Below are 23,698 nucleotides of genomic sequence, written 5' to 3' on the forward strand. Positions count from 1 at the left end.
AAAGTTGGTTCATCCCAGCAGTAGGTTAGAGTTCACAATTGCCGCAGTGTATGTGCGACTGTGCGCTGCTGTTACCGGGTTTTTAATTTGTTGAAAAGTGATTCATCGAAAAAAATAAGAAGAAGAACGGAGGAGAATGGCCTCTGGTAAGTTTGTTGTGAACTAAGTGTATGCGATGTGTTCAATATGAATTTTGTGTGTCACATTTGTATAAAAAAACATTTAATGAGACTGCTGGCTCAGTTAGCTAGTTGAACTAGCGTTAGTTTAGCCAGCTTTCAAGCGCGACCATTAAGAGAATGAACCCTAGCCATAGTTTGTTGGCGAATTTGTTACCCGTTCGAAAATAACGTCTGCCGCTTTCTGTAAAATCAGACTTAGTTATTTTGACTCGCTCAACCATCTTTCTTGTGTAGTTTCCCTTTTTAGATGAGAATTGACCGCCATTTTTGTCGTGCAGCGTGGTCCTGTTAGCACTGTGCTAACTAGCAAGCTGGCGTTAGCTAGCTAGTCTACGAGTATCACGCATATTATTAGCAACGATAGTTAGCTAGCTAACGCCAGCTATCCAAGGCCTGCTATTTCCGCCGGGTAGTTATATGCATTTCCTATTGACTTGCATGCATTCTTTATGATCACATTAGATGGGAACAACATTAATTTGTCACAGCTTATCAAACTAAGTTTACTTGATATCGAAATAAGCTAAAGTAATATAGCGAGATAAGTTAGCTAACGTTACAGGTTTACGTCCTATTGGTATGATCTTTGCTATTCATATTCGGAAACATGTTCAATGGCTAGCTAACAGTTAGATGGCTCATTGGCTAACCAGCTAGCGAACGTTAGTAGTAGCAGTTTTGCCACCCAATCACCCATACATATCCTTCTCGTTCACAGATTCGGGCTACGGTCAGCCTGGCGCTCAAAGGTAACGTGAATTCACAATGAATACATTAGCCACTCGGCGCTTTCAAGTTGCCATGAAACTTCGCAATCTATTTAGTTACCACTTAAGCAATTGCATAATAGTTTTTGTAAACTATCCAATTAGCCACACAATGCCACATATATATCATCTCAAGGAACTGTACTTACCAGACGTGAAATGTGACCGTTGCTATCAAATATAAGTCTGAATACAATTTGTCCCAACCACACCATATTCCTGCTGTGTATACAGTGGTAGAATGTGAAGTGTGTGGTCTTATGGCAGCCTGCTGTCTAAATGTACAGGAATATGGTGTTGTTCAGACAAGTTGGATTCAGATGTTTATTTGATAGCAAGGGACATATTTCACTTTACGTCTGGTAAATAGAGTTCCTAGAGATTATACATATGGGCAGGGCAATGACGTGGTGCACATGTGAGACAGTATGCAATTTTCGGGCACCACTTTTGGCTCGTGCGTGCTACTTTCAGAACTACAGGCTAAGAAGTACACGAAAGTTCAGGAGAATCTCTAAGATATCTAACTTTACCTCTCCCTCCCACAGCTATGGATCTTATCCTCCGGCTCAGCAGAGTGGGCCGGTATGTGTGGCGCCTCAATTTCTCACTGAGTATTGTATGAAACTATTTTCTATGTTCATTTCATCCCACCTTTGTTCATATAATGACAATTAAATGCGTATTGCAGGGCTACAGTCAAGGAAATGGAAGTGGCTCATATGGCGGACAGAGTTATGCTGGCTATGGACAGTCTGGTATGTTCAATTTATGGAGAGTCTTGGGAAATTATTTGAGGTCTAGAAGTTGCTGTTTTTAATACATAACGTTTCCATTTTTGTTTCTCCAGCTGAGGGTTATGGCCAAACACAGGCAGCAAGCTATGGCCAGCCGGCCTATGATGTCTATGGGCAACAAGGTTCGGATTCCGCTGCTGGGTAAGGCCACTGGCACTACATGAACATAGTATTCCTTGCTGTTATGTACGTTGCCTCTCTACTGGTCTAATCTCATTGCAAATGTTACCTTTCAGTAATCTGTTTTGTTTATTATTAAAGTCTTTGTTGGTGTCTCGGGAATAATTGTTGTGAAAACTTCTCACGGTATAGTGGTGCTGACAAGTCGTCATACAGTCAGCCAAGTTCGTATGGCGGCACCGCCGGTGGTGGCTCTTATGGACAATCTCAAGGAGGCTACAAAGGTCGAAGTGAAGGTTAGTTATTGTATAAATTTACAGTGCATTTGGAAGGTATTTAGACACCTTCTCATTTTGTAATGTTACACCTTATTCTAAAATGGATAATATATATTTGTTTTCTCGATCTACACACAATACCTCATAACAAATTTAAAAATATATATATTTAAAAAAAATTAGCATATGTATTCAGACCCTTTACGATGAGACTTGAAATTGAGCTCAGCTGCATCCTGTTTCCATTGATCATCCTTGATGTTTCTACAACTTGACTTGAGTCCACCTGTGGTAAATTCAATTGATTGGACATGATTTGGGAAGGCACACACATGTCTATATAAGGTGCTGCAGTTGACCGTGCATGTCAGAGCGAAAACCAAGCCATGAGGTCAAAGGAATTGTCCATAGAGCTCTGGAGACAGGAATGTGTCGAGGCACAGATCTGGGGAAAGGTACCAATCTCTCTGTCTGCTGCATTGAAGGTCCCCAAGAACACAGTGGCCTCCATCCTTAAATGGAAGGTGTTTGGAACCACCAACACTCTTCCTAGAGCTGGACGCCCAGCCAAACTGAGCAATCCGGGGAGAAGGGCCTTGGTCAGGGAGGTGACCAAGAACCCAAGTCACTCTGACAGAGCTCCACAGTGGCGATGCAGAAGGACAACCATCTCTGCAGCACTCTACCAATCAGGTCTTTGTGGTAGATTGGCCAGACAGAAGCCGACACTCAGTAAAAGGCACATTACAGCCCACTGAGTTTGTCAAAAGCACCTAAAGGACTCTCAAACCATAAGAAACAAGATTCTCTGGTCTGATGAAACAAAGATTGAACTCTTTGGCCTGAATGCCAAGAATCACATCTGGAGGAATCCTAGCACCATCCCAACGGGGCAGCATGGTGGTGGCAGCATCATGCTGTGGGGTAAGTTTTTCAGCAGCAGTGACTGGGAGACTAGTCTGGATTGAGGGAAAGATGAATGGAGCAAAGTACAGAGAGATCCTTGATGAAAACCTGCTGCAAAGTGCTCATGACCTAAGACTGGGCGACTGTTCGCCTTCCAACAGGACAACGGCCCTAAACACACAGCCAAGACAACGCAGGAGTGGCTTCGGGGCAAGTCTCTGAATGTCCTTGAGTGCCCCAGCCAATGCCTGGACTTGAACCTGATCAAACATCTCTGGAGAGACGTGAAAATAGCTGTGCAGTGTTGTTCCCCTACCAACCTGACTGAGCTTGAGAGGATCTGCAGAGAAGAATGGGAGAAACTCTCCAAATACAGGTGTGCTAAGCTTGTATCGGCATACCCAAGAAGACTCGAGGCTGTAATTTCTGACAAGTGCTTCAACAAAGTACTGAGTAAAGTGTCTGAATACTTATGTAAATGTGATATTTAAAGTTTTTAATTTAAAATAATTTGCAAAAATGTCAACCAGTTTTTTTGCATTGTCATTATGGGTTATTGTGTGTAGATTTAGGGACGGGACAAATGTAATACATTTTAGAATATGGCTGTAACATGAAAATGTGGGAAGTCGAGGGGTCTGATTAATTTCCGTATGCACTGTATATATTACATGGCAATGATTTTTCTTGATCAAATGGCCTGCAAAGATCTGCATACTTAGATTTTTTCAGTCTGTTTATTATGATTTGGAGGATCACAGATTTTATAGCCACGGTTGATCGGCCAGACTCTGGACTGTTTAAGATGTCGTCTGAATGACACCCATTTAAAAAAAAAAAAGAATCACTTCATTGCAGAAAAATCTCATACATATAAAACAATGTGCCATTCATATATAACAGGAAATACAAATGTGCACAAAGAAAGACGACACCACATAACTCGAAAGGCTTGTGTGCCTGTGTTTTGCCCCAGGTGAAGGCGGTCAGGGCAGGAGGTATGGTGGAGATGATGGGAGCTCAGACAGGGGCTCTTCTGACGGGTATAGAGGCCGAGGGCGTGGTGGGTACGAGCGCGGGATACGACAGGGGTGGAAGAGGCGGCCCTCCATCCGGTATGGGGTAAGTTCCAGAGCGTGACCACCCGCAAGGTACTTCTGCAACACCCATGCCAGGTAGATGTTCCTTCAAACGCCATGCATGATATAACCCATTCTGATCCATCACCCCACACCTCATCCACATGGACTAATACCTTGTCACCCCCTACCTGCTATAGGCCCCCCCCCCCTCCCCTGGGATGTGCCTAGGGCTGGGCGATATGGCCTAAACTCATATTTAGATTATTTTTCTAACTCGTGGACGATTAATTATATTTTTGATAAGTTTTCTCTACGCTTTGTTGCGCAGTTAAAGGTCAACACACTGAATTTCAAGTGGTCAGGAATAATCTAATGAATTCAGGGCTTGTAAAATTATACCAAGGCTACAAATAAGCCTTCCACAACCATAAGAACCATTATTTTATCAAAATAGTTTCACCTGCTTTTTTGCAATAAACACAGATTTCTGGCTTTCAAGTTTGTATGAAAAATGATTTTTTTTTGTTACAAATTTAACCACGCACATCCACTAATGACCAACTTATTGTAGCAGGCATTATAGAAAATTAGCACAGGGCTCAATTTCTCAAGCACAAGCCCATGTGCTAGTGAGTAGCCAGTGGATCTTTTTTATTTCAAGATCTATTTGCTTGCTAACAAGGTAGAACAGTTGAACTGTTATTAATAGACCCGCATGTCCATCTACAACTCTTGGAACAGCCTGCCTATTCACTTAGTTTAAATATTGGTATCAGGTGGCCTACCTGGATAAGATGTTCTAATTCTGAAAAATAAGCAAGTTGACCATTCCTTTATATACAGTTGAAGTCGGAAGTTTACATACACTTAGGTTGGAATCATTAACACTCATTTTTCAACCACTCCCCAAATTTTGTGTTAACTATAGTTTGGGCAAGTCGGTTAGGATATCTACTTTGCTTGACGCAAGTAATTTTTCCAACAATTGTTTACAGACAGATTATTTCACTTATAATTCACTGTATCACAATTCCAGTGGGTTAGAAGTTTGCATACACTAAGTTGACTGCCTTTAAACAGCTTGGAAAATTCCAGAAAATGATGTCATGGCTTTAGAAGCTTCTGATAGGCTAATTGACATCAATTGTAGGTGTGGATGTATTTCAAGGCCTACTTTAAACTCAGTGCTTCTTTGATTGACATCATGGGGAAATCAGCCAAGACATTAGAAAAAATGTGTAGACCTCCACAAGTCTGGTTCATCCTTGGGAGTAATTTCCAAACGCCTGAAGGTACCACGTTCATCTGTACAAACAATAGCACGCAAGTATAAACACTATGGGACCACGCAGCCGTCATACCGCTCAGGAAGGAGACTCGTTCTGTCTTATCAAGGAAGAAGCCACTGCTCCAAAAACCACCAATTACAAAAGCCAGACTACGGTTTGCAACTGCTCATGGGGACAAAGATCGTACTTTTTGGAGACATCCTCTGGTCTGATGAAACAAAAATATAACTATTTAGCCATAATGACCACCATTATGTTTGGAGGAGTTTTGCAAGCCGAAGAACACCATCTCATCTGTGAAGCACAGGGGTGGCAGCATCATGTTGTGGGGGTGCTTTGCTGCAGGGGGGACTGGTGCACTTCACAAAATAGATGGCATTATGAGGAAGGAAAATTGTGGATATATTGAAGCAATATTTCAATACATCAGTTAAAGCTTGGTCACAATTGGGTATTCCAAATGGACAATGACCCCTAGCATACTTCCAAAGTTGCCCTGACTTGAATCCTATAGAACATTTGTGGGCAGAACTGAATAAGTGTTTGTTTGTGTGAGCAAGGATGCCTACAAACCTGACTCCGTTACACCAGCTCTGTCAGGAGGAATGGGCCAAAATTCACCTAACCTATTGTGGGAATCTTGTGGAAGGCTACACAAAGCGTTTGACCCAAGTTAAACAATTTAAAGGCAATGCTACCAAATACTAATTGAGTGTATGTAAACTTCTGACCCACTGGGAATGTGATGAAAGAAATAAAAACAGAAATAAATCTTATTCTGACATTTCACATTCTTAATATAAAGTGGTGATCCAAACTGATTTAAGACAGATTTGTTTTTAGTAGGATTAAATGTCAGGAATTGTGAAACTACGTTTAAATGTATTTGGTTAAGATCTATGTAAACTTTTCACTTCAACTGTAAATGCGTCTTGTTATGCTCATTGAGCCTTTATGAAACAGACCAGTCAGCTAGCACATACAGTAAGTCTGGCTAAAATTATGCTAGCGGTACATGGTGCTGCACGCGACAAACTGAGCATTCATGTTACTGAACAGGTTTGTTGATACTCTTGTTTTTAGTAGGGCCTGCTCTGTTCTACATTTTGGGAGTTGACACATAAGGGTAAGTTCTTGTCTATTACTGTAAAATAATGTAAGCGTTAGTCAATATGAAAGATTATGTTAGACAACATCAAATGCAAGTAGTTTTTTAAAACTGCTTGTCAGAGGACAAAGTTATACTACATGGCCAAAATTATGTGGACACCTGCTCGTCAAACATCTCTTTCCGAAATCGTGGTCATTGATATGGAGTAGATTCCCCCAAGCAGCTATAACAGGATTTCCACTAGATGTTGCAACAGCTGTGTGGACTTGCTTCCATTCAGCCACAACGGTGTTAGTGAGGTCGGGCAGTCGGCTTTGCAATTCATCCCAAAGGTGTTCGATGGGGTTGAGGTCAGGGCTCTGTGCAGGCAAGTCAATTTCTTCCACAACAATGTCTACAAACCATTTCTGTATGGACCTCGCTTTGTGCCTGGGGGCATTGTCATGCTGAAACAGGGAAAGGCCTTCACCAAACTGTTGCCACAAAGTTGGAAGCACAGAATTGTCGAAAGTCTTTGAAAGTTATAACGTTAAGATTCCCTTCACTGGAACTAAGGGGCCTAGCCCAAACCATTAAAAACAGCCCAGACCCTTATTCCCCCTCCACCAAGCTTTACAGTTGGCACTATGCATTGGGGCAGGTCGTGTGATTCATCACTCCAGAGAACACGTTTCCAGAGTGCTTTACACAACTTGAGCAGCTTGCTTGGAATTGTGCATGGTGATCTTAGGTTTGTGTGCGTTTTTTTTTTTTTTGGTCATGGAATCTCATTTCATGAAGCTCCCGACGAGCAGTTCTTGTGCTGATTTTGCTTCCAGAGGCAGTTTGGAACTCCGGTGTGTGTGTTGCTACAGAGGGCAGACTATTTTAGGCGCTAAAGCACTGTGGTCCCGTTCTGTGAGCCTGTGTGATCTACCACTTTGCTGCTGAGCCTTTGTTGCTTTTTGACGCTTCCACTTCACAGTAACAACACATACAGTTGACCAGGGCAGAAATCTTAAGAACGGACTTGATCAAAAGGTGGCGTCCTATGACTGTACCACGTTGAAAGTCACTGAGCTCTTCAGTAAGGCCATTCTTCTGCCAATGGTTGTCTATGGCGGCTGTGTGCTCAATTTTTTTTATAGCCAAAGCGACTAATTTGAGGGGGTGTCCACATAATTTTGCATATGCGGTGCATTTGGAAAGTTCTCAGACCCCTTAACTTTTTCCACATTTCGTTGCAACCTTGTTCTAAAACTAATTCAAATTGTTTTTTCCTACACTCACTAACCCATAATGACAAAGCAGATACAGGTGTTTAGAAATGTTTGCATGTGTGTGTATTAAAAAAAAAACGTATTCAGACCTTTTACTCAGTACTTTATTGAAGCACCTTTCGCAGCAATTACAGCCTAGAGTCTTCATGGGTATGGCGCTACAAGACAGTCCCCAAATAGAGATGTGACATTCTCTTCTTCTCTGTAGACCCTCTCGAACTCTAAGGTTGGATGGGGATCGTCGCTACACAACTATTTTCACGTCTCTCCAGAGCTGTTCCGGTTCATATCCCGGCCTCTGGCTGGGCCACTCAAGGGCATTCAGAGACTTGCCCCAAAGCCACTCCTGCATTGTCTTGACTATGTGCTTAAGAGTTGTTGTCCTGTTGGAAGGTGAACCTTCACCCCAGTCTGAGGTCCTGAGCGCTCTGGAGCAGGTTTCATCAAGGATCTCTCTGTACTTTGCTCCGTTCATCTTTCCCTTGATCCAGACTCGTCTCCCAGTCCCTGCTGCTGAAAAAATCCCCACAGCATAATGCTGCCACCATGCTTCACCGTAGGGATTGTGCCAGGTTTCTTCCAGGCGTGGTTCTTGGCATTCAGGCTGAAGATTTTCTAATGGTTCAAGTCCATTAGGTGCCTTTTGGCTAACTCAAAGTGGGCTGTCATGTGGCTTCTGTCTGGCCACTCTACCATAAAGGCCTGATTGGTGGAGTGCTGCAGAGATGGTTGTTCTTGTCAAAGGTTCTCCCATTTCCATAGAGGAACTCTGGAGCTCTGTCAGTGACCATCGGGTTCTTGGTCACCTCCCTGACCAAGGCCCTCCCCTGATTGCTCAGTTTGGCTGGGTGTCCAGCTCTAGGAATATTTTTGTAGGTTCCAAACTTCCATTTGAGACTACTGTAGAACGTTGTCTTCTTGGGGAACTTCAATGCAGAAAACAACACAAGATCTGTGCCTTGGAGCTCTACGGACAATTCCTTCGACCTCGTGGCTTGGTTTTTTTCTCTGACATTGCACTGTCCACACCGGAACCGTATATAGACGTGCTTGCCTTTCCAAATCATGTCCAATCAATTGAATTTACCACAGGTGGACTCCTATGAAATTGTAGAAACATCTCAAGCATGATCAATGGAAACGGGATGCACCTGAGCTCAATTTCGAGGCATCACAGCAAAGGGTCTGAATACTTATGTGAAGGTATTTCTGTTTATTTTCAATACATTTCTAAAAACCTGTTCGTGTTGTCATTATGGGGTATTGTGTGTAGATTGATGGAAAAAATGTTTCATCCAATTTTAGAAAAGGGCTTTAATGAAATGGGAAGGGGTCTGAATACTTTCCTAATTCACTTAATAGTATATCTCGTCTTTTGTGAGTGGCAGGTTGAGGGGCTTGGTGTCTGTGTGTGAAGGAGACGAGACCAAAAGACACAACGCTCATAAATAGTTTTAAAAAAAACATCTTGAGATACAGAATTTGGAGCATCGCGCTTAAACATTAATTCGATATCGCCCAGCCCTAGATGTGCTATATGCTTCACTCATTGAATTAGAATTGTATTTGTGGTTTAAATGACTTGTAAGGATATAACCTGTGTTCCATCTCAATCATAAATATGCATGCAACATTCTGGCTGATTATGGCCTTGCTAGCAAATTTCAATTCATGTGAAGCTCAAATGGCTTGTGGGACAGATTACATTGGGTGTCTGCTACTGACTCCTGTGGTGCAAGGAGTTAAGGGGTCCCTTTATGAAGTACATAGGGTGTTTAGGATTGAGTCACTTCACCAGCCAAGGATCCTGTAGACCCCAGCTTTTGTACATCTTCATTTAACAAGGCTGTTGAATATAATAGTCAGGACTTTGTTGCTTGCCAGTCATCAGTTCACATTGCAATCTATCTACAATGGCAGTTCTGGAAACTTTTTGTATTTGACAAGCAATTATAGATCTTGGCCAAGTAGCTTTCAGTGTAGAAGACTTGTAGCCTAAAACTATTTTATCAAGGTTACTTTTCTTATCCTTGGCTATCATTAGAAATTGAGACTACATTTGTAACTGGAAGCGTTTAACAACCACTTTGGTAATGGCATTGAATAACGAGTACAGTAGTTCTGCCGCAGTGCTGTCACATTCTCAATTTCTGACCATCGAGATTTCATTTTACATGGTTCCTGACAAGTAATAGACATCAGAGGAGCATTGTAATGCTTCAGCACATGTATATCAAACGTGGCCTAAGATCTGCTACAAATCCTCCTGGCTGTTATTATGGATGCTTTTCGCTATTGAAAACCATTCATTGGTACTCTGTGCGAAGTTAAGACTATATTCTAGCTGGAATGAGGATTATTTTTGCCCCCTCCCTCCCGGTTGCTTTGAGAACCGCCTCATGAGTGCCTTAAACAATGCCCCAGAATGATCTGTTATTGAAGTGACCTGATACCCAAGTTATACCCAAGGAACATTGTAAGCTGCTGTACATCAACAGGTTTCATTCAAGTGTTGTATATTTGACATGGAGACATTTTGTATTGTGTTAACTTTGGATCTACATTTTATACTACAGGTATCAGTGAATGAAATAAAACTTGGACCTCAGCTAATGGAGCTCATATATAAAGCACTCAATGGAAGAACGCTCAACTTGTCGAGTGCCGCAGCTATTCAAACCATTTCGACCTATCAGTACTTTTTAAATTTTTTTTTACATTTATTTTTTTTTAAATCCAAAAACTAAATCCAACTGAATACTCTAAGATAATCTGGTTTTGTAGCAATCTAAATTTACACATTAGCCATCAGAGCCTTCACTCATCAGAACCTACCTGTATATAGTGGGCATTCTGCCTAGTTTTGTCCATTTTGATCTTAAAACATCCCAGACCTAACACTTTCCCATGTGAGTGGGAAGACATTTCCACGATAGTCGCACACCATGGCAGGAGTGCATACTGATGGGGATGTAGGGGAGCTTTGAGCTCTGTTGGGACAAAGAAAACCCATCATATCTACAATTTTTCCTCTGCAGAGGTGGTGACCGTGGTGGCTACAAAAATTTCGGTGGTAAGTGACGAGCATCAGAACAGTCTCGGTTGGGGAGGAAAAAGGTTGATTAGGAAAAGAGAAAAAGGGAGTAGGAAAGAAAGCAGAACAAACTGAATGCCACCATTTTGTTGTCAAAACCTCAGACCTCCACCTATTGTTCTTAGGGAGGGGGATTTCTCATAAATGCTCTTTAGGGTTAAGCACAAGAAAGCCTGAAGTTTATACATAATGGTATTGTTGCATGAGGACAAGGTTGAATGTAAATGACAAAGGATGAGAAGTGTGCTGTGGCGAAGAATGACACTGGAGAGAGCCATTTTTTATCTTTATCTTTCTAAACTCAAATCATTTCTGCCCATGTTGCAAGGTGTTGAGTGATTATATGAATGACGCAACTGTCTCAACACTGCAGCAGAAAGCTGTAAACGGCCTTATTCTAAATGTTAACGTAGCCTTGTGTGTACACTATTGGTAGAGTTGATGAATTCTTGTATGGATGTTGAATGAAGTTGTGTCGTGTACAAAGTGCATGTTCTCATGGCTTTCCCCACCTTTCCTCTTTGTTGTATTTCAGGTCCTCGAGACTACGGCTCAAGGGATGAACCAAGTGAGTTGCACATGCTTATTGCTACCCTGAAATTCAATCTAGGGTTTGACTATTCCTGCAATCATGCCAGCCTAACACTGACCTCTAGTCTCTCGCAAGCAAATGCCACAGAACAACAGGTGGTTTGAAGTGATGCGCCTGCTGACTAGTACCTCTGTGTTTGTCCCCAGCTGGAGGTAGCGGTGGTAGCCAAGGTAGCGGCAGCGGTGGGGAGCAGGACAACTCTGACAACAACACCATCTTTGTCCAGGGACTGGGAGAAGATGTCACAAGTGATGAAGTGGGCAACTACTTCAAACAGATTGGGATTATTAAGGTAAGGATTGGCAACGCCTTAGCCCCTACCCCATAGGGCCTAGATATTTCATGTAAGTGGCTAGGATGTAGGGATTGTTTCTGGATGGGGAATGCGTCTCCCTGTACACTTGAATGCCTACTAGTGACGGGGAGCGGCATATCAGACCTGCCAAATTGCACACATTTTGCATACCGTGCACGCAATTTGAGGTCAAAGTACGCTGGTACAAAAATTGGCCCTAAAATAGGCTTCTATTGGTGCATTGTAGTTTTTGACTCGGCCATCTGAAGTTGGCGTTGAGCCAATCGGGAGACTTGGCCGAGGAGAAATGGCTAGCGCTCCGGCTCGTTGTACGAGCGTACAATTTTCCTCCCGCGAGCTGGCTGGCAGCTCTCCACTTTGTTGATAACACTGTGTGGGGGGAAAGGTTTACAAATGCATTTTCCGAAATTTAGTCAAGCACAACCAAATTTGGAGTTGGCTCATTAATGAAGGTGTCATTATGACGGCGGTAGTTAGCTACAGCGTTTAGTCAACTGAGCAAAAGCACATTCTTGCCCGCACATTTTTTGATCTCCACAAAGGTAGTCGGCGTGAGCGCATTGGCGAGCAAGGAGACGTGCAATACTTCAGTGCGCGTTGCTGCGTGGGTGGAAACAGACATGGCAGAGAGCTGTTCCGCTAATACCGTCCTTCACAGAAAGTTTAGACTGTAGATTGGTAGACCAATGTTTAAGTATTTAATCTTTGGAGGGAGTTGAAAGTCCGTGTTGCCCAGCAACAGCCCCAAAACATCACTGCTCTAGAGGAGATCTGCATGGAGGAATGGGCCAAAATACCAGCAAGTGTGTGAAAACCTTGTGAAGACTTACAGAAAACGTCTGTCATTGCCAACAAAGGGTATATAACAAAGTATTGAGAAACTTTTGTTATTGACCAAATACTTATTTTCCACCATAATTTGTAAATAAATCAATTTAAAATCCTATTTTTTTTTTCTCATTTTGTCTGTCATAGTTGAAGTGTACCTATGATGATAAATTACAGGCCTCATCTTTTTAAGTGGGAGAACTTGCACAATTGGTGGCTGACTAAATACTTTTTTGCCCCACTGTAGGTACACTTAAACTGTGAGAGATGGAATTTTTAAGTAATTCATTTTCATTTTATTGCATGCCATAAGTATTTGATACATCAAAAAAGCAGAACTTAATATTTGGGACAGAAACCTTTGTTTGCAATTACAGAGATCATACATTTCCTGTAGTTCTTGACCAGGTTTGCACACACTGCAGCAGGGATTTTGGCACATAATGTGTTGGCACCTAAGTGTCATAACTTACCATGAGTTCCCTGGCAATTCCCAGTCTTAATGGCAACCCAGATTTATGTGCCCCAGTGTTAATCTTTGTGTCCTTTCTTGATAGTTGAACAAGAAGACTGGCCTGCCCATGATTAACCTGTACTCTGACAAAGCTACTGGAAGACTGAAAGGAGAGGCCACGGTCTCATTTGATGATCCACCTTCCGCCAAAGCAGCCATTGAGTGGTTTGACGGTAAGGGTGTACTCTTTATTCCCATGCGCTTATGCTGTGTTCAGTTCTTCTGTTACAGTCTCATCCATGTCTAATGTTCTTATAGGCAAAGAATTCCAAGGGAAACCCCTCAAAGTGTCTTTTGCCACCCGAAGAGCTGAGTTCACGCAGAGGGGTGGTGGTGCAGGAGGAGGAAGAGGTGGCGGAGGAGGTACGTTTCATTCACATTTTCGTGACAAACCATTCAAATGTTGCTGTAACTACCCGCGGGTGAGTTTCCTAAAAACACAAGGTTATCTTTGTGCTAAAGATAAGCTTTAAATCCATTGGTAGGCAATAAGGTATAACAATTCAGATACGAATCGGAATCTGGTTCAAATATTTAAGATATGAGTGTATCATTCTGAGGACCCAAATGTAGCATGCATCGGGCAGTACAACTCTGCACACAGCATGCTGACCAACTGGTCGGTAGGACTATTCCTGATTTTTAACTACCACCGAATAAGGCACTTTGAAGAATGGAAAGGCAAAGTGGCATGTGCTCTGCACAGGTAGAGAGCCCCGTCTGTGCAGATGCTTGGTGTGAACCAATGTAATTGTCATCATGCTCTGTTGAAAATGTTGTTTTACCAGAATGAAAGTATGCTACTAATTTGGTTACCTGCTGATCTGGGCTTACATCATATAGATTTTATTTTGATTCTTCAGGTTCACCATCAGCAATAGTTTCAGTAGTTTTGCTTTAAACACTGAATTTAGTCCTTTTTAAAAATGTATTTTAGATTCAGGGTAAAGTTGATTTCATAACAAGGACAGCAATCACTTTTGAGAGCTGCGCTACATGGTCAACGCGGCTGGGAGGAAAAGAGAACTTAACTCTGAAAGTTTTTATTTCCTTTATCTTTCTTTTCTTTTGAATATTTATATTTTGGCAACAAATGTTAGCTCATTTATTCGCATCGAACAAAATCTCATGGGTTCGTTACTCTAGTCCAACAGAATCGCACCTCCATCGTTTCAAATGAATACCTACCGTGGTCCATGTATCTAGATCAAATTGTCTTGAAAGGGAAAGATGCATGCCCCTAGGTAATGGAATAAATTATCTTGATGCTAAATACTAGGTGGACATTTTCCTTGATGGAAAAATTGATTTTCTTCAGCTCTTCTAAAGTATTTTTGTGGATCGGATTGTCTGATCATGTCAACGATGATTTGGTGTCTGGCGTGAACCAGGTTTGGATGATATACTTTGAAATGCTGACTGCGTTTCAATCGTTTTAAATATCTATATACACTGAGTATACAGAACATTAAGAACACCTGGTATTTCCATGACTGACTGACCAGGTGAAAGCTATGATCCCTTATTGATGTCACTTGTTAAACCTGTTGCAACTCTAGGGGCAGTATTTTCATTTTGAGGGGAAAAAAACGTTCCCGTTTTAAACGGAATATTTTGTCAGGACAAGATGCTAGAATATGCATATAATTGACAGCTTTGTATAGAAAACACTGACGTTTACAAAACTGTAAAGATATTGTCTGTGAGTATATAACAGAACTGATATTGCAGGCGAAAGCCTGAGAAATCCAATCCGGAAGTGCCCCATATTTTTGGAAGCGCTGCGTTCCAATGAGTCCCTATTGAGCTGTGAATGTGCTATCAACCAGCTTACGTTTTCTACGTATTCCCCAAGGTGTCTACAGCATTGTGATGTAGTTTTACGTATTTATGGTGAAGAATGGCTGTAGGCGGCTACATTGCGTAAGTGTTCACCTGATGACTCCCAGGGTGACTCTCGCGTAAAATACAGAGGTAGCCATTACTCCAATCAGTCCTACTGAAAAACGAATTGTCCCGACGGATATATTATCGAATAGATATTAGAAAAACACCTTGAGGGTTGATTATAAACAACGTTTGCCATGTTTCTGTCAATATTATGGAGTTAATTTAGAATATTTTTTGCCGTTTTCGTGACTGCAATTTCTGGGCGATTTCTCAGCCAAATGTGAAGAACAAATGGAGCTATTTCCCCTACAAAAATAATCTTTTGGGATTTTTTAAAAACTTTGGCTATCTATCTACCTGGGAGTCGTGAGTGAAAACATCCGAAGCTCATCAAAGGTAAACGATTTAATTTGATTGCTTTTCTGATTTCCGTGACCAAGTTACCTGCTGCTAGCTGGACAAAATGCTATGCTAGGCTATCGATAAACTTACACAAATGCTTTAATTTACACAAATGCTTGTCTAGCTTTGGCTGTAAAGCATATTTTGAAAATCTGAGATGACAGGGTGATTAACAAAAGGCTAAGTTGTCTCAATATATTTCATTTGTGATTTTCATGAATAGGAATATTTTCTAGGGATATTTATGTCCGTTGCGTTATGCTAATTAGTTTCAGGAGATGATTAAGCTCCCGCATGCGGGTTTGGGAGTCACAAGAAGTTTTAAATCCACTTCAGTCAATGTAGATGAAGGGGAGGAGACTGGTTAACAAATTATTTTTAAGCCTTGAGACATGGATTATGTATGTGTGCCATTCAGAAGGTGAATGGGCAAGACAAAATATTGAAGTGCTTTTGAACAGGGTATGGTAGTCGGTGCCAGGCGCACTAGTTTGTGCTCAACAGTTTCTCATGTGTATAGAGAATGGTCCACCACCCAAAGGACATGCTGCCAACTTGACCCAACTGTGGAAAGCATTGGAGTCAAGATGGGCCAGCATTTTTTATTTTACCTTTATTTAACCAGGCAAGTCAGTTAAGAACACATTATTATTTTCAATGACGGCCTGGGAACAGTGGGTTAACTGCCTGTTCAGGGGCAGAACGACAGCTCGGGGGTTTGAACTCGCAACCTTCTGGTTACTAGTCCAACGCTCTAACCACTAGGCTACGCTGCATCCCTGTGGAAGGCTTTCGACACCTTGTAGAATCCATTCCCCGATGGGTAGGGGTGTATGAAACTCAATCAGGTTGGTGTTCCTAATGTTTGCTATACTCAGTGTGTATATATACAGTGAGCTGCAGAAGTATTGGGGGGTGGGGGGAGTGCGTGCAACTTAATATTATGGGGACCAAAAGTATTGGGATAAATTCGCTTGTGTATTAATAACCCCATAGAGTTGATGTCTGTACCCTCGCAGAAATGTAATTGGTGTGTGCCATGTATATTGTCTATCCCCACCAGACATGTTCATGACATTAAAATGCCAAAGCTGTGAACCAACGATATTAATTTGGGGACGGGTCGAAACATTCATGGTTATTTAGGTAGCTTGCTAGCTAATTTGTCCTGGAAAAGAAACATTGGGTTATTTTAGCTGAGATATGGTCCTTTTTTTTATTTTTGGGGGGGACTGGCTCTTTGTAGAATTTTGGCCCATGTTGAGTCATACAGAATTTTGTGTTCTCTATTGTAAACTTAAGTCTCCGCCTTTTTATTAATTGTTTTCTCCTTGTTCATTCTTCTAATGTGGATTTTATATGGCAGTTGGCAACCGACTTTGATGTGCATTACCACCACCAAATGAATCGGGGTCACCCGCCACTCCATATCTCAATCACCCACGTGGGTGTATGCTCCTAAAAACCAATGACTTGCACTGCGTCAAGCATCTAAAATAGTACAAAGTTGTATTTTTATCACCTGGCTACGCAGACACTCGTATGAGCAGTTTGAATGAAATGGTTGACTAACAGGTATGTGTGCGTTTATTTTGCAACGCAAGTGATGCCAGGCGGTGTGGTCAGCATGTAAGCCAATTTATTAGCCTTTGCGTCTGCGGTGGAAGGTGGCGGCGCTACAGGGGTGTTTGTCAGACCATGAGACAATCCAAAAATCCGTCTTACCAAAACATCTAGCGTCTCAAGAAACCGCACATGTCCGTTTTTCTCTAGGATGACCACAAGACATCTCTGATGGTAGCCCGGTACCAGTGAAAATAACTATGGAAGCACAGTGCCTTCAGAAAGTATTCACATCCCTTGGCTTTTCCCACATTTTGTTGTTACAGCCTGAATTTGAAGTGGATTAAATTGAGATTTTCTTTGTCACTGGCCTACACACAATACCCCATAATGTCAGTGGATTTGTTTTTAGTTATTTTTATTAATTTAAAAATGAACGCAAGACATTTCAGCTTTTAAGTATTCAACCCCTTATGGATACCTTAAATAAATTCAGGAGTACAAATGTGTTTAACAAGTCATAACTTGCATGGACTCGCTCTGTGTGCAATAATAGTGTTTAACATGATTTTTGGATGACTACCTCATCTCTGTACCACACACATACAATAATCTGTAAGGTCCCTGAGTCGAGCAGTGAATTTCAAACACAGATTCAACCAGAAAGCCCAGGGAGGTTTTTCCAATGCCTTGCAAAGAAAAGAAGGAAACCTATTGGTAGATGGGTAAAAAATTAAAAGCAGACATTGAATGTCCCTTTTTGTGCATAGCGAAGTTATTAATTACACTTCGGATGGCATCAGTACACCCAATTACTACAAAGATACAGGCGTCGTTTCTAACTCCGTTGCCGGAGAGGAAGGAAATCGCTCAGGGATTTCACCATGAGGCCAGTGGTGACTTTAAAACAGTTAATGAGTTTAATGGCTGTGTTTGGAGAAAACTGAGGTTAGATCTACAACTTTGTAGTTACTCCACAATACTAACATAAATTACAAAGGGAAAAGAAGGAAGCCTGTACAAAATATTCCAAAACGTACATTCTGTTCAACAAGGCACTGAAAGTAATACTGCAAAAAATGACAAAGTAATTAACATTTTTTCCTGAATACAAACTTTGTTTGTTGTGAATGCATCGCATTACAGAGTACCGCTGTCCATATTTTTAAGCATAGTGGTAGTGGCTACATCATGTTATGGGTATGCTTGTAATCATGAAGGACTGGAGTTTTTTTTAGGATAGAAATGGAATGGAGCTAAGCACAGGCAAAATCCTGCAAAGCCTGGTTGTATGACTTCCACCAGACACTGGGAGATGAATTCACCTTTCAGCTGGACAATAACCTAAAACACAAGGCCACATCTTGTTACTTACCAAGAAAATGGTGAGTGTTCCTGAGTGGCTGAGTTAGAATTTCCAAGTAGATTTAAGTAAAAACTATGGACCTGAAAGACCTGAAAATAGTTGTCTACCATTGCTCAAAAACCAATTTGACAGAGCTTGAAGAATTATGGGAAAAGAATCATGGGAAAATGTTGCACAGTCCAAGTGTGGAACGCTCTTGAAGACTTAACCAGAAACTCAAAGCTGTAATCACTGCCAGAGGTGCTTCAACAAAGTATTGACACAGGGTTGTGAGTACTTACTTTCAATTATCTGTAAATTTTGCAAACATGTTTTCACTTTGTCACTTGCTCCGAATACAAGTGTAGACCTTCCAGTGAAATGCTTACTTTACAAACCCTTAATTCTTCTTGAATTGCTCTGTTGGTTAAGGAAATATTTACCAAATTAAACTAAAGTAACACAATGGAATAACGAGGCTTGAAGGTACAGGGGGTACCGGGACCGAGCCAGTGTGCGTGAGGTAATTGAGTTGAGGTAATTTGTAGGTAGGGGTGAAGTGACTGCATAGATAAGAAACAGCGAGTAGCAGCAGTGTACAAAACAAATGGGGGGGTGTAAATAGTCCAGTGGCCATTTTGATTGAATTGTTCAGCAGTCTTATGGCTTGGGTGTAGAAGCTGTTAAGGAGCCCTTTGGTCCTAGACTTGGCGCTCCAGTACCGCTTGCCGTGCAGTAGCATAGAGAACATTTTATGACTTGGGTGAATGGAGTCTCTGACAATTTTTATGGCTTTCCTCTGACACCATCTATTATATAGGTCCTGGAGGGCAGGAAGCTTGGCCCCAGTAATGTACTGGGATGTACGGTCAGATGCCGAGCAGATGCCATACCAGGCGGTGATGCAACCGGTCAGGATGCTCTCAATGGTGCAGCTGTAGAACTTTTTGAGGATCTTCAGTCACCCGAGGGGGGGAAAAGGGATTGTTGTGTCCTCTTTATGACTGTCTTGGTGTGTTTGAACCATGATAGTTTGTTGGTGATGTGGACACCAAGGAACTTGACACACACGACCCACTCCAGCCCCATCAATGTTAATGGGGGCCGGCCCGCCTTTTGCTGTAGTCCACGATCAGCTCCTTTGTCTTGCTCACATTGAGGGAGAGGTTGTTGTCCTGGCACCACACTGCCAGGTCTCTGATCTCCCTGTATGCTGTCTCATCATTGTCGGTGATCAGGTCTACCACTTGCGTCGTCAAACTTAATGATGGTGTTGGAGTCGTTCGGCCACGCAGTTGTGGGTGATCAGGGAGTGCAGGAGGGGACTAAGTACACACCCCTGAGGGGTCCCAGTGTTGAGGATCAGTGTGGCAGGCGTGTTGTTGCCTACCCTTACTACCTGGGGCGGCCCATCAGGAAGTCCAGGATCCAGTTGCAGAGGGAGGTGTTTAGTCCCAGAGTCCCCTTAGCTTAGTGATGAGCTTCATGGGCACTATGGTGTTGAATGCTGAGCTGTAGTCAATGAACAGCATTCTCCCATAGGTGTTCCTCTTGTCCGGGTGGGAAAGGGCAGTTTTGAGTGAGATTGCGATATCAGTGGATCTGTTGGTCATTATGGGGTCCTGTGTGTAGATGGGTAAGAATTATTTTATTTGAATCCATTTTGAATTCAGGCTAGATCACAACAAAATGTATGAATAAATCGGGGGGGTGCAAGAGGGTTGCGGAGGCTTGACTCGCTGGGCATCTTACAGTATGTCATGCATTCTCGGAATTTGGTCCACATGGAATTATACTTCGGAGGAGTGGCTTCTGTGTAGGAACTTTTGAATGTTCTTTGAGCTAGGTAACTAGTAATCTTAAATTAGCTCGCTGACCAGCTTGTGTATTTTGTGAAATGTGATAAATAGGCCTATAGTATCCTTAATTAGCATTATAAAGTTTATTTATTTATTTTCTATTTTTTTTCTAGCTAATTCAGATTATCTTGCCTTCTAAATCAAGCTTGTAACATCATTACAGTAGCATATGCTTCAGAAGGGTGAGGGGAAGGTAGCCTGCACACGCTCTGGAAAATATTTTAAGCTTCCAAGCAGACGCCCATTTGTTTCTGAGTGACAGAGGGCTTTCCATAGGAGGCGTTTTGTTGTGGGAATAGGAAAACAATGCCTGGAGCGTAAAATAACGTTTCTGTTCCGGAATAGTATGGATCACTTTCGTTCCAGGTTCTGTTTGATCCTTCACATTTTATTTTTTGGTTCTGTTCCCTGAACCAGTTTCAGGCCCTGTTTTATTATACATATGAAGATATTGGTATATAGGTACTGTACACAAAGTTTTGGAGAAATCTGTTTAGTGGTGTCACAAAATGACACGTACTCCATTTTCAAAATGGCGGCTGATCCATCAGTGACATCATTGTTCCAAGAGGCAAGTTTGTTCCTTGGGTAGAGTAACCTTTGTTCCAAATTCCAAGACTGTAGGTTGAATGAGGAGGCGGGGCTAACCTCTGAGGTCAAAGGTGGTTTATAGCACCACTATTTGGCAGTTGCACCACGTGTAACCAGATCAAATCAAATGTATTTACATAGCCCTTCGTACATCAGCTGATATCTCAAAGTGCTGTACAGAAACCCAGCCTAAAACCCCAAACAGCAAGCAATGCAGGTGTAGAAGCACGGTGGCTAGGAAAAACTCCCTAAAGGGCCAAAACCTAGAGAGGAACAAGGCTATGTGGGGTGGCCAGTCCTCTTCTGGCTGTGCCGGGTGGAGATTATAACAGAACATGGCCAAGATGTTAAAATGTTCATAAATGACCAGCATGGTCGAATAATAATAAGGCAGAACAGTTGAAACTGAAGCAGCAGCACGGTCAGGTGTACTGGGGACAGCAAGGAGTCATCACCAATACCAGATGTATTTGTGCATAATTTTACACCATCCCACAAAGTTTGATAGTTGTATGCCTTAGCACTTCAGAGCTATAGCGCTCCAAACATTTAATAATAATAATTATCCTAACAATTATAATAGGGTTCCAACCCCTACACTATTGTTCAAAATTCAATCACCCTATTCACCCTCATTTGCCTATGCTCCCCCATGGGCTCATCTGTTACTATCCAATTTTTTAAGATGATGTTAGCTAGCTACTTTTTGTCAATCAACACCGACAAACAGCTATAACTTTTGATTGGTAGTAAATATTTCTGTGCAGATTTGATTTGTATAGCAGAGAAGTAGACCAAGATGTCATACCTTCTAAGTTAAGTCGAAAGTCCTGCAACACTTTTCAATTACACTTGCTTGGCAGAAATGTAATGAGTTTTCTAAATCTGCTATATTTTGTATATATTTTTTAGATTGGTAGCATATTTTGTTCTGATATCAGATTTGAATAGCGGAGAAGTAGAGCGTTAAGTCTTATTCTAACTTGTGAAAGTGTTCAATTTTGTTTATTAAAAGTTTGCGGAAATGTTATTGCTGTTAAAACAACTTTTGTTTGATCGGTAGATTGTTTGTTCAGATTTTCATAGCAGAGCAGAAAAATATTTTATACAAACTTCTCTAAGTTGGCAAAGTGTCAAACTAGCTGATTTGTGTCAAGTTGCATTATTGCATTTAGAGTGAATGGAATGTTGGATGTCCTGTCACAATGGGACCTTTTTAGAATGCTTAAAAAGTTAGACAAATAGTTTAAAAAGTATAGAAGATATCAGTTACATACAAGCAAGTCAATCCAGACCAGTCTACACATTTTAAATGTAATGGCGTTCCTAGCTTAAATGGTGTAAGAGGAGTGCTAAAGAATAACTATAATAAGAAATGTGTAATATTTTAAAGTGGGGACTCCTGCTTTTCAAGCCAAACTAATAAATAGAAGTCAGAAGTAAGTGGTATAATATTTAAAGTGTTTCTGCTTTTGCAAGCCAGACTAATTCTTTGTTTCTGGGAAATTACTCCTAAAGAATGAACTGTGTTTTCTTTGAACCCCGTTGTTGAAGCAAGTGGTATTTGATGTCGCTATTTAGGTTTTGGAGGCCGTGGTCGTGGACGTGGGTTTGGAGGAGGTGGAGGTGGTGGTGGTGGTGGTGGACCCAACTTTGACATTAAGGGAGGGGACTGGCCATGTCCTAACAGGTATTTATTGCAATATTTTGTTTGAAGCAGGACAGGTGCAATTAAAACAATTTTCATGAGTCATCCATTGTATGTGCCACTAAATTATGTTCTCAGATGAAGTGGCTACATCTTTTATGGTTGACAATTGTTCCCCTCTCCTTTTCAGTTCTTGTGGCAACATGAACTTTGCGCGACGATACGAATGCAACAAGTGTGGCACACCGAAACCAGGGGACAGTGGAGGAGGTATGTAAATGATGGCAATGAGCCTGTGGTAGAGAGAACTGGGTTTCAAGTAGACTATAGGGGGAAGTTGAGTCGTTTAACCACTAATACTATAAACTATTTCTTCTGTTGGAGTACTTGCTCTAACAGCTGGCTTATGTTTGTAGATCGTGGTGGTGGCGGCAGAGGAGGGTATGGTGGTGACAGGGGTGGTGGCTACAGAGGCCGTGGGGGATTCCGTGGAGGTGACCGCGGTGGTTATGGCGGAGGTGGATATGGTGGTGACAGGGGCTACAAGATGGGAGGAAGGTAAATCGATTACTGTGTCATTTCCCTCCCATGCAGTTCAATATTTGACCAAAAGAGGGTATACCTGAGATGTAAAGGGAACTGTAGAATATTGAATTAGGTTCACTTTTTTTTGGTCCTTTTTTTTTACTCTCGTAGTAATGTGTGATTTTTATATTAGGCTAGCTGAACACCAGGCAGCATTATCTGACTGAATGCCAATGCCTTCATGGTATGGTATAATTTACTATGGGTCTTGTTTTCTTCCCTCAGAGGTGACCATAGAGAAGACAGAAGAGACCGGCCATACTAAGGATTCACGTGGACACCATTCCAGCCCAGGGGGAAGGGGGGTTGATATACACTTTGATTTGCATTCCTTTCATTACCAATGCATCACATGTACTGCTTCTGATCTGTCTTGTCGGGAGGTCAGGGTAAAGATGTGCAACTACTGTGAAAGGACTTTTGGGCTGATAGGCAGGGTTGTTGAAGTGGGCAGGGTCAAATGTCATGTCTTTTTGTTTATTTTCATTTCCCCGATTCTAAGTCCAGGTATTGTGAGGTAGACTTCCAAGACTTCGTATCATTGTTTTGTAAAATTGAAATGAACTGTTTTACTTGGGTTTCTCTTTTTTCCAAATGATATTAAACTGTTCTGATCTTAGTGTCTTCCTGTATGTTTTACTTCAAAGTTCTAGTGGGAATCTACATACATATTGAATGTG

At 41.7% G+C, this 23,698-nt stretch overlaps 1 pseudogene across 1 annotated transcript; it reads left to right on the forward strand.

The window, feature by feature from the left end:
* Nucleotides 1-23,637, forward strand: LOC118397066 (RNA-binding protein FUS-like; annotated as a pseudogene). Its single transcript, XR_008067643.1, has 16 exons — nt 1-146; nt 901-931; nt 1,498-1,534; nt 1,641-1,707; nt 1,800-1,887; nt 2,059-2,162; nt 4,027-4,172; nt 10,830-10,864; nt 11,421-11,453; nt 11,624-11,769; nt 13,179-13,308; nt 13,394-13,498; nt 22,367-22,475; nt 22,624-22,703; nt 22,850-22,991; nt 23,244-23,637. The product of XR_008067643.1 is annotated as an RNA-binding protein FUS-like (transcript).
* The last annotated feature ends 61 nt before the right edge of the window (nt 23,638-23,698 follow it).

Source organism: Oncorhynchus keta, chromosome 18 (assembly GCF_023373465.1).
Source record: "Oncorhynchus keta strain PuntledgeMale-10-30-2019 chromosome 18, Oket_V2, whole genome shotgun sequence".
NCBI classification, from domain to species: domain Eukaryota; kingdom Metazoa; phylum Chordata; class Actinopteri; order Salmoniformes; family Salmonidae; genus Oncorhynchus; species Oncorhynchus keta.